The following is a 9,944-nucleotide window of genomic DNA, read 5'->3' on the forward strand; positions in this document are numbered from 1 at the left end:
TTTCTCAAAAACTTCTTCTGCTGTGTTTCCCCATACAATGATGTCATCAATGTACTGCAGATGTTCTGGAGCTTCACCCTGTTCCAGTGCAGTCTGGATCAGTCCATGGCAAATGGTGGGGCTGTGTTTCCACCCCTGCGGCAGTCGATTCCAGGTGTATTGGATGCCCCTCCAAGTGAAGGCAAACTGTGGCCTGCACTCTGCTGCCAAAGGGATTGAGAAGAATGCATTCGCTATATCAATCGTGGCATACCACTTGGCTGCCTTGGACTCCAGTTCGTACTGGAGTTCTAGCATGTCCGGCACAGCAGCACTCAGCGGTGGCGTGACTTCATTCAGACCACGATAGTCTACAGTTAGGCTCCACTCTCCATTAGATTTTCGCACCGGCCATATGGGACTGTTAAAGGGTGAGCGAGTCTTGCTGATCACTCCTTGAACCTCTAGTTGACGAATCAGCTCATGGATGGGAATCAGAGAGTCTCGGTTAGTGCGATACTGCCGCCGATGCACCGTTGTGGTAGCAATCGGCACCTGTTGTTCTTTGACCCTCAACAACCCCACAACAGAAGAATCCTCCGAGAGACCAGGCAAGGCAGACAACTGTTTAACTTCCTCTGTCTCCAAAGCAGCTATGCCAAAGGCCCAGCGGTACCCTTTTGGGTCCTTAAAATACCCTCTCCTGAGGTAATCTATACCAAGGATGCATGGAGCCTCTGGGCCAGTCACAATGGGATGCTTTTGCCACTCATTCCCAGTTAGGCTCACTTCTGCCTCCAGTACAGTCAACTCTTGGGATCCCCCTGTCACCCCAGAAATACAAATGGGTTCTGCCCCTCTATAGCTTGATGGTATTAAAGTACACTGCGCACCCGTGTCCACTAGAGCCTTATACTCCTGTGGGTCTGATGTGCCAGGACATCGAATCCACACCGTCCAATAAACCCGGTTGTCCCTTTCCTCCACCTGGCCGGAGGCAGGGCCCCCCTAATACTGGTCATAGTATCCATTACTCACTTCTTGCAGAAATGACTTGGAAGTTCCTTCAAGAGGATCAGAAGCAAGATCAGGCCTTCTGCTTTGTCTGGGGAACGGCCCACTGGAAACTGGGGCGGCACTTTTCCTGGAGGGATCCCCTTTTGTGGTTGTCCTTCCTTGCAACTCCTGTACCCGTGTCCGCAGGATCGAAGTAGGTTGTCCATCCCACTTCCTCATGTCCTCTCCGTGGTCCCGCAGGTAGAACCACAGGGTGCCTCGTGGTGTGTACCCTCCGTACTCTCTCTCTTGAGTGGGGAAGTGCCTGCTTCTAATAGCTGAGATGCTGGCCCGTGCAGGTGGGGAGTAGGACATATTCTCTTCAAGTTGCTGGACCTTCCGCGACAGTTTCTCCACAGCTGAGACAAGGGGGGAAGAGAGACTTTCTTCATATCGCCGGAGCCGGCCAGCTACCTCATCCACCGTTGGTCCCTCTTCACCTTTCCATTCCATTACTGCCAGGGAGTTGGCATATGACGATGGTGCGCTCCGTACAAACTTCCGCCATATGGGCCTTGTGCATCGCACCTCATCAGGGTCTGTGGGTAAGTCTGCATTGTCCAAGTCATAATAAATCATTTCCCGCACGGCTAATTCTCTCAGGTACTGGATACCTCTTTCCATGGTAGTCCACTTGCTTGGCTGACATACAACATCCTCGCTGAAGGGGTACCTCTCCCTCACGCCTAACAGGAGTCGTTTCCAGAGGCTGAGGGCTTGGGTCTTTTTCCTGATCGCCTTGTCAATGCCGCCTTCCCTAGACAGGGATCCCAGCTGCCTGGCTTCCCTACCCTCTAATTCCAGGCTACTGGCCCCATTATCCCAGCACCGGAGCAGCCAGGTGACAATGTGCTCGCCTGAAAGTGGGCTAAAATCTTTTCGCATATCCCGCAGCTCACTCAAGGATAGGGATCGGGTAATTATCTCTGGTTCTGCCTCTTCCTCCTGCTCTCGTGATGGCCCTGGTTCATCATCATCTCTTACTAAGCGAACTGATTTCTTTGTGTACTTCTTCTTCTGTATGGGGGCAACTGATACTGGCATGGGTTGGTTCCCTGGTTCAGTGGCAGTGGCTATCACGGGGGTTGCAGTAGCCGCAGTGTCTGTCGCAAGGATTGCAGTAGCCGCAGTGTCCGTCGCAAGGATTGCAGCAGCCGCAGGGGCCGCCGCAGGGGCTGCAGCAGCCGCAGCAGGGGCCGCCGCAGGGGCTGCAGCAGGGGCTGCAGCAGCCGCAGCAGGGGCCGCCGCAGGGGCTGCAGCAGGGGCTGCAGCAGCCGCAGCAGGGGCCGCCGCAGGGGCTGCAGCAGGGGCTGCAGGTCTGGTTTCCATCTCTTCCCCTTGAGGGTGCTGCATAATTCTGAGCAGTGCCTGGTAGATACTGGCCAGGGCCCAGCACAGCGCGGTGAGTTGTGCCTCTCTAGAATAGCCACAGCATTTTCCCTTCAAATATTCTACCACTTTATCAGGGTCCTGTAATTGTTCAGGGGTAAAGTCCCAGACCATTGGAGGTGAGTAGTTCTCTAGGTACCTGCCCATGCTCTCCCACATGCCATGCCACCCCTGACTATCCAGCCTCGGAGCAGATCTCCGGGTGGTAGTCTTAACTAGTCGCTTAACCCTAAACAAGACCTGGAACGTATTCAGGAGACATAGCACTAGGAACACGCTAGTTTGAGTATCCCAAGGATATTCAAAATTCTCAAAAGCTGTCATACCTGACCCGAAGGAGAAAAGGGAGGCAAAAGGGCTGGGGAAATTATTAACAAATTCTGAGAGACGGTGTCCAATGTACGGACAGGACAGCAAAACCACATAAACACCCCAAAATAGCCGTCTGAACAGTGATGTTATCATATCATAAACAGATATCGCACAGGACAGCAGAATGATAATCCTCATCCCTGTTCCAGACATGGTAAACAGCATCGCAGGGAGTACATAAGCCATATAGGAATTTATGTAACACAGCCATGAGAACAAACCAAGCAACATGATGACCAGTGACTATTTACCTAATAAAATAAATGCATACAAAAAAAAAACCAAAACCGTTTTTTCCACGTTCTAGTTGGATTCTGTCGTTATCTCAACCCTTCGAGCCCCACGTTGGGCGCCAAAAAGGACTGTCGTGGTTTAGCCTCAGACGGCAACAAAGAACCACGTGCCGCTCGCTCGTGCCTTCCAAACACAGGAAGAATCGTAAGAAAAGGCAAGACTCTTGGGTTGAGACAAAGGCAGTTTAATAGAACAGCAAAGGGAACAGGCAAACAACAACAACAACAACAACAACACGGATAGGGGAATATACAAACGCGATTATGGAACCTCCGCTCCCCCGCCGCTCGCCGCTCGCCGGCCGGACCCGGGCCGCCCCAGCCCGCTTTTAAGCAGCAACTTCCTGCCCCCTCCCCCGGCAGCTCAAGGTGGGCGTGGCTCACATGGCATGGAATACCAGGAAAAGTTAACCCTATCCCCACCGGAACCAGGACAGATGGAAACGGCTTTTCTCCTCTGCGAAAGCAAGACCTGCCTTTCTTACAATGGGAAGTGGGAAAGGGAGGAAAGTCGTGGCGTGAGAGAAAGGCAGTTTAATACGCAAAGCAAAAGCCGCGCGCACAAGCAAAGCCAAACAAGGAACCCGTTGGCTGCTTCCCATTGCAGGCGGGGGTTCAGCCGTCTCCAGGAAAGCCGGGCTCCGGCAGCGTGACGGTGACTTGGGAAGACAAATGCCATCACTCTGAACATCAGCCCTTCCTTCTTCTTTCCCCAGCTTTATATACTGAGCGTGACGTCAAATGGCACAGAATGTCCCTTTGCTCAGTCGGGGTCAGCTGTCCTGGCTCTGTCCCCTCCCAACTCCCTGTGCCCCCCAGGCCATTGAAGAAGCAAACTTTCATGCGTTTGCTTGGAAGCCTATGCTGTTGGGAATGGCAAGAAATCTACCCACACCTTTCTTCGTCTAGGTTTGGCTCAACACCCAGAAGAGAAGTGAAAAACTCTCAATGGAAGATGACAGCGAAGCTGAGCAGAGCCCCTGGACTCACCTACCTGATGTCTGTCTGAGACGTGTCTTCCATTGGTCAGACGACAGGGACAGATCTAACGCTGCCTTGGTCTGTAAAAAATGGAATTGGGCCCTGCACTCGGGATCCCTCTGGAAAAGCAGAACCAGCACCTTCAACGGCCAACCCTCAAGGGAGGACACACTGGAGTTGCAAAGTGCACTGTGGTGCCTGTCGCGTTAAAAGGACTGTAGTTTCCATATTTGTCTGTCAGAGTCCCAGGACTTTCACTGATTTACTATCAGAGTCCCACCACAGGACTTTCACTGAATCAGATTCACAAATAATCAAAATTAGTTACTTTATTGAGAGCGACAGTTGCAGATTCGAGATTGCCGTTGATAAATTCACTGACTACAATAGCGCTAATTACTTAAGGTTAATATTGCTAGCAAAAATAACGACAGTACAACAACCCGGGGTAACATTCACCAGAGGGTGAAAGGCGCAGCGCTTACCCAGAAAGGCGTCCCTGCCTGGGGCGGAGGGAGAGAACACAGCCCGTCGACTGGTCCGTCACGTATCAAGTTTCTTCTCTCCCAATTTAACAGTCATTTTCTCCATCCTTTTATCCCCAAACTTACAAGGTTTCCCTCCCCTAGGTGACGTGTAGTATGATTGGGGTGGAGAGACGAGTGCTGTAGTCATATATGTTTAGCATGATCTCTAAAAGCTTCATTAGCATATACAGGGGCGTCAACTTTAATATGCATTTCACAGGTAAGGAGGCAAAGGTCAATTACCAGACATGGCAGCCTCTCAAGGAAACAAAGAGCTACACGAGGTCTCTTGATTTTACTGTCTCTGCTGATGAAAAGCAGGGCTGTCCTGGCTCCCCAAGACTACCCCGTCATTTATGTAGCCTGTGATAGCCAGACAAGCCTTCACTCCCCTGGGTTGCACAAGAGATAGCAAAGCCAGTCTTAATTGCTCTTTGAGCACAGAGACTTCACCTCATTATCCACATTCCACAGGTGCCTCAGGAAATTTGGCAAGTAGCTGGAGCGACTTGAGATCAACTTATGGAATCCTTGCAATACTGGCTTTACCCCAAAATGTCACGTGACTATGAGAGGTCTTCTTTCATGCTTGGGCGAGTGTAACAGTCGCCTGGTGTCCCTGAGCATCGGGTACCTGGGATTAGACCACTTGATCCGTGAAAATGTGATGAGGGCTCAGTTTCTCAAGAACTTCTCTACCTTCCTGAAAAGAATGAGCTAACGGCTTGATTCTCTCAACTTAAAAGGAGCCAGAGTAACCTTGGAAGAAGGCTGTGAACTTCTGCGTTCTCTCAGCTGCTTGACAAATGAAAGCTCTCTGTCTGAAATCGGTGTCGAGAATTTTTTCAGCCTCCACCTTCCTGTCTTCAGCAGTGCCTTGTTCCACCAAACTATGGCCAAGTTCCACAGCCTGGTCATCCTGACTTTCAATTACAACTGCATCTCTGACGAGCTGCTGAACACCCTGCGGGAGCACAGCGCTCATTCCCTGTGCACCTTGAATATCCAATGTCATATCCACGACCCTCATGGGCAAGTGCTCAGAGGAACGTTGTGGGCCAATTGACCAAGAGAGCCCCAAAACTCAGCGTGAACCTCTTCTTTGAAAGAGTCATGAAGCACGATCACCTAGCCAGGATCCTGCCAGCGGAGATGCCAGTCAGCAGCATAAGAGTCTGCGGAGCTACAGTTTCAGAGACCCAGGCTGGAGAATGAGACGCACCCTCACCAACCTCCTCCCAGCCTCCTGGCGTGTTCTGCAGGTACGGGAACCCAGAGTGACATCTCACCGCGGTATCACAAAGCTAAGCAAAGTGATCCTCCAGGCCTTCTGCATAGCAGCGCTCAGCAGGAGGAATTCCTGACCACTTCAGTGTTATGGCCAGAGGGTCATTTTCATAAGCGAGCCACTGCGGTGTTCCACTCTAGCCTGGTTGAGGTCGTTGTCCTTGTCCAGTTGCGATGCCCGTTATGCCAGTCTTCACTGTCAGGCTGATGTCAGGTTGCCCTCATAAAAAGCTGAAACACCCAAAATACTGGTGCTGGGATGTCAGCTGTGAGCAAAAAGAGTTTTACAGGCAGGAAAACCTCAGTTTTGTGAAACCGCTTTAGGCTTCTTCTACTTAGACATGTTCACGTTTAGTAACTGGTAACTTGCTTATCCTTTCCGATGTTTCTGAACCCCACCCTTTTGCAGGGAAATGTGCTTATGAGGAGAGGAGTCTGTACCCTGTTTGCTTGTGGAGCTGTAGCCTGCGTCAGCCTGCACTCGTGGTTCTGCTCCCTTTTGGCAACACACAAACGTCTAGAGCGGATGTAAATTAAGTGGTGCCCATGTCAGAGCCCTGTGGTGTCACGCAGGATGTGCCACCAAAGGTGTGCGACAACCTTGACCCGCGTCAATGAGCATCAGGTCTTTGCACGCCTGAGGGAAGCACACGGCCTGATGGTTGCTGACAGCGCTCTTTAGGTTCTGTTGCGCTGCAGAGCTTCCAAGGAACAGCCGGGATCTGCAAAGCTTTCTAGAAATTGTCTTTGGATCTACTCTCGTACCGGGGATAATTTCCAATATGTCAAGTAAGATCATGGCATGAGCTGAGGGTGCAGCATCTTCTAACGGTAACAGGAGTTGTCTATCTCTCTGGGTGGGGTGTAATGCACGAGGGCCCCCCCCATCTCCACGGGAGAGTTGGGATTACCGTAGCATCTACTGTTGTTGTTACCCAAAACTGATTCTCTGCTCCTGTCAAGGGACAAAATTGATCTGCTGCCAGTCCCTTCTGTTGGTAGTATTGGGAAACTTGTTTATTGAATTCTAGTTACTGCGCTCACCAGTTCTGTTGAGTAGCACTAACAACATTTGTTCTTTTTTGAAGGAATTAACACTTCAGTGGAACAATGACCATGAGCTGCTGGACAATGAGCTGCTACAGCTCACCTTGTCATGCCAACGGCTGTTCTTTCTGGAAGTGTGGGCCTTTCTAAGTGTCACCCCTGTGGAGAGGCTGCTCCAAAACCGGGCAGAAAGGAAATGCAGTTTGGCTACTCTAAAGGTAAGACTTTGTGCTTCAAAACTCCCATTCCCTTCCTCTCTCCAATAGCCAGAGAAAGGTGAGGTCCCCAGGCCCAGAGAAAGGGCGCTTACGGAAATGCTAACATAACTACCTTCCCTAGATTACGTTTTAGCATTGTAACGAGCCTGAGAACCACTCGCAGAAACGGGGCTTTCCAACCTCCTCAGCCAGGTACAGAATGCTGCAGAGGCTGAACAACAAGCCCCAGCAGTTCCACGAGTCCTTCCTAGGCTGGGGGTCCCTCTGTCTCCTCTAGTTCAAGCTGGGGATTCTGAGTCACCTGCCAGCCCCGGCGCTTACGTCTACGCTTAAGTCGAGGCCGGGGGGTTGAATCCCACTAAACTGCAAAAAGATGGAAGCACATCTCACTCTTTAGGGATGCTGTGTTGAACTGGGCCAGACCACGACTGTGGCTGGTGTACACCATGCTGTCATGCTGCTTTGCATGCCAGATGCGGAATTCAGTGGATCCTCCCCGATGTGTGCAGCTCCCAGGGGTGCCTCGCTTCTGGGGGTAAAAGGAACCTGGCTCTCCCCAGAGATTCTTCAGCAGGAGATGGTGTTTTCCGTCAGTTTGGAGTGAAAACAGTCACACCTCAAGATTTTACTCCAAGCCAAGGCATTTGGCTTCTCTGGGTTCCTCATTAGTCACAGAGGCTTCTTGTTGTCATGAAATGTAATGGGCTGAGCACGCTCCGTGTATGTGAGAGACACGACCGACATTCATTCGTACAGGTCGGGATTTACACAGCCTGATAAGAGCCTAGTGAAGAGGCCCACAGAATCACAGAATGGCAGGGGTTGGAAGGGACCTCTGGAGACCCTCCAGTCCAACCCCCTGCCAGAGCAGGGTCACCCGGAGCAGGTGGCACAGGAACGCGTCCAGGTGGGTTTGGAATGTCTCCAGAGACGGAGACTCCACCACCTCTCTGGGCAGCCTGTGCCAGGGCTCTGCCACCCTCACAGGAAAGAAGTTCCTCATCATGTTTAGGTGGAACTTCCTATGGTCAAGTTTGTGCCTGTTACCTCTTGTCCTGTCACTGGGCACCACTGAAAAGAGCCCGGCCCCATCCTCCTGACACCCCCCCTTTCAGTATTTCTAAGCGCTGATAAGATCCCCCCTCAGTCGTCTTTTTTCCAGACCAAAGAGACCCAAGTCCCTCAGCCTTTCTTCATCAGAGAGGTGTTCCAGTCCCCTCATCATCCTGGTAGCCCTTTGCTGTCCCCTCTCCAGCAGTTCCCTGTCCTTCTGGAACTGGGGAGCCCAGAACTGGACCCAGTACTCCAGACGCAGCCTCCCCAGGGCCGAGCAGAGGGGGAGGATGACCTCCCTCCACCTGCTGGCCACACTCTTCTTGATGCCCCCCAAGATGCCATTGGCCTCCTTGGCCACAAGGGCACATTGCTGGCTCATGGTCATCCTGTTGCCCACCAGGACTCCCAGGTCTCTTTCCACAGAGTTGCTCTCCAGCAGGTCAGCCCCCAACCTGGACTGGTGCCGGGGGTTATTCCTCCCCAGGTGCCGCACCCTACGCTTGCCCTTATTGAATTTCATAAGGTTCCTCTCTGCCCAACTCTCCAACCTCTCCGGGTCTCTCTGTATGGCGGCACAGCCTTCTGGTGTGTCAGCCACCCACCCCCCCCAGCTTTGTGTCATCAGCAAACTTGCCGAGGGTGCACTCTATCCCTTCGTCCAGGTCATTGATGAATATATTGAAGAGGACTGGACCCAGTACTGACCCCTGGGGAACACCACTCGTCACTGACCTCCAGCTAGACTCTTTGCCCCTAGTCATGACCCTCTGAGCTCTGTCTTTTAACCAGTTATCTGTCCACCATATCTATGTCCATTCATTTAACCCACACCTCCTAAGCTTCCCTATGAGGATGCTGTGGGAGACCGTGTCGAACGCCTTGCTCAGCTCTTGCACACTATTTACAGGAGGTTCAAATACCTGATTGACTCAGAGATTAATTATTTTGCTGTCGTCTACCCAATGGTATAAACCAGAGGAAGCGAGAAGAACACCCGGTGCCCTCTGCAAGCAATGAATGCATCCTTTGGAGGGCTCTAGGAAGGGATTTGAATCTCAACAGCAGTGCCTCTGAACGAGAGAGACCTTTACAGCAAGACAGAGGCAAGGGACAAGGTTGCGCTCCACGCGTTAAAATGTTGGACTTGGGAACGGGCCTCCTACATCTCCAGCATCATTTCTTCTTGCCCTTGCTTTGTTTTTCCTCGCCAGAACCAAAGGAAGCAGCAAGCCCTTTTCCACCCTTACGGGCATCTCTAGGAAAAATAAGGCCCCCTCTTTCTTCAGCACCTCTCATTGTAGAGCTTCAAACACCTTACCAATGAAGCCCAGCGCGCTGTTTCCATTTTACAAAGAGGGAAACTGAGACGTGGGGTGATGTCCTGGTTTAACTTCAGCCACCAACAAAGAACCAGGTGGCCACTCGCTCGCTTCCCCCCCGCCACGGGAGAGGGGTAGAATGGGAAGAAAAAGGCAAAACTCGTGGGTTGAGATCAAGGCAGTTTAACAGAACAGAGAAGGAAAGCGGAAAACCACAACAATAACGCTGTTAGAGGAATGTACAGAACACCATTAATGTACCGCTGCTCACCGACCGGAGCCGGGAAGCCCCCAGCCCACCCCCCAGCGGGGATCTCCTGCTCCCTTTTCCAGCCAGCTCCCGGCTATAGACTGGGCATGGCTCGCATGGTGATGGTATGGAATACCTGTGTCCCGTGCCAGCTCCTTGGGAAAATTGAC

General features: G+C 51.8%; 1 pseudogene; it reads left to right on the top strand.

Annotated features, from left to right (window-relative positions):
* Window positions 1-4,037: 4,037 nt before the first annotated feature.
* Window positions 4,038-9,176, top strand: LOC128915925 (F-box only protein 39-like; annotated as a pseudogene).
* The last annotated feature ends 768 nt before the right edge of the window (window positions 9,177-9,944 follow it).

Source organism: Rissa tridactyla, chromosome 1 (genome assembly GCF_028500815.1).
Source record: "Rissa tridactyla isolate bRisTri1 chromosome 1, bRisTri1.patW.cur.20221130, whole genome shotgun sequence".
NCBI classification, from domain to species: domain Eukaryota; kingdom Metazoa; phylum Chordata; class Aves; order Charadriiformes; family Laridae; genus Rissa; species Rissa tridactyla.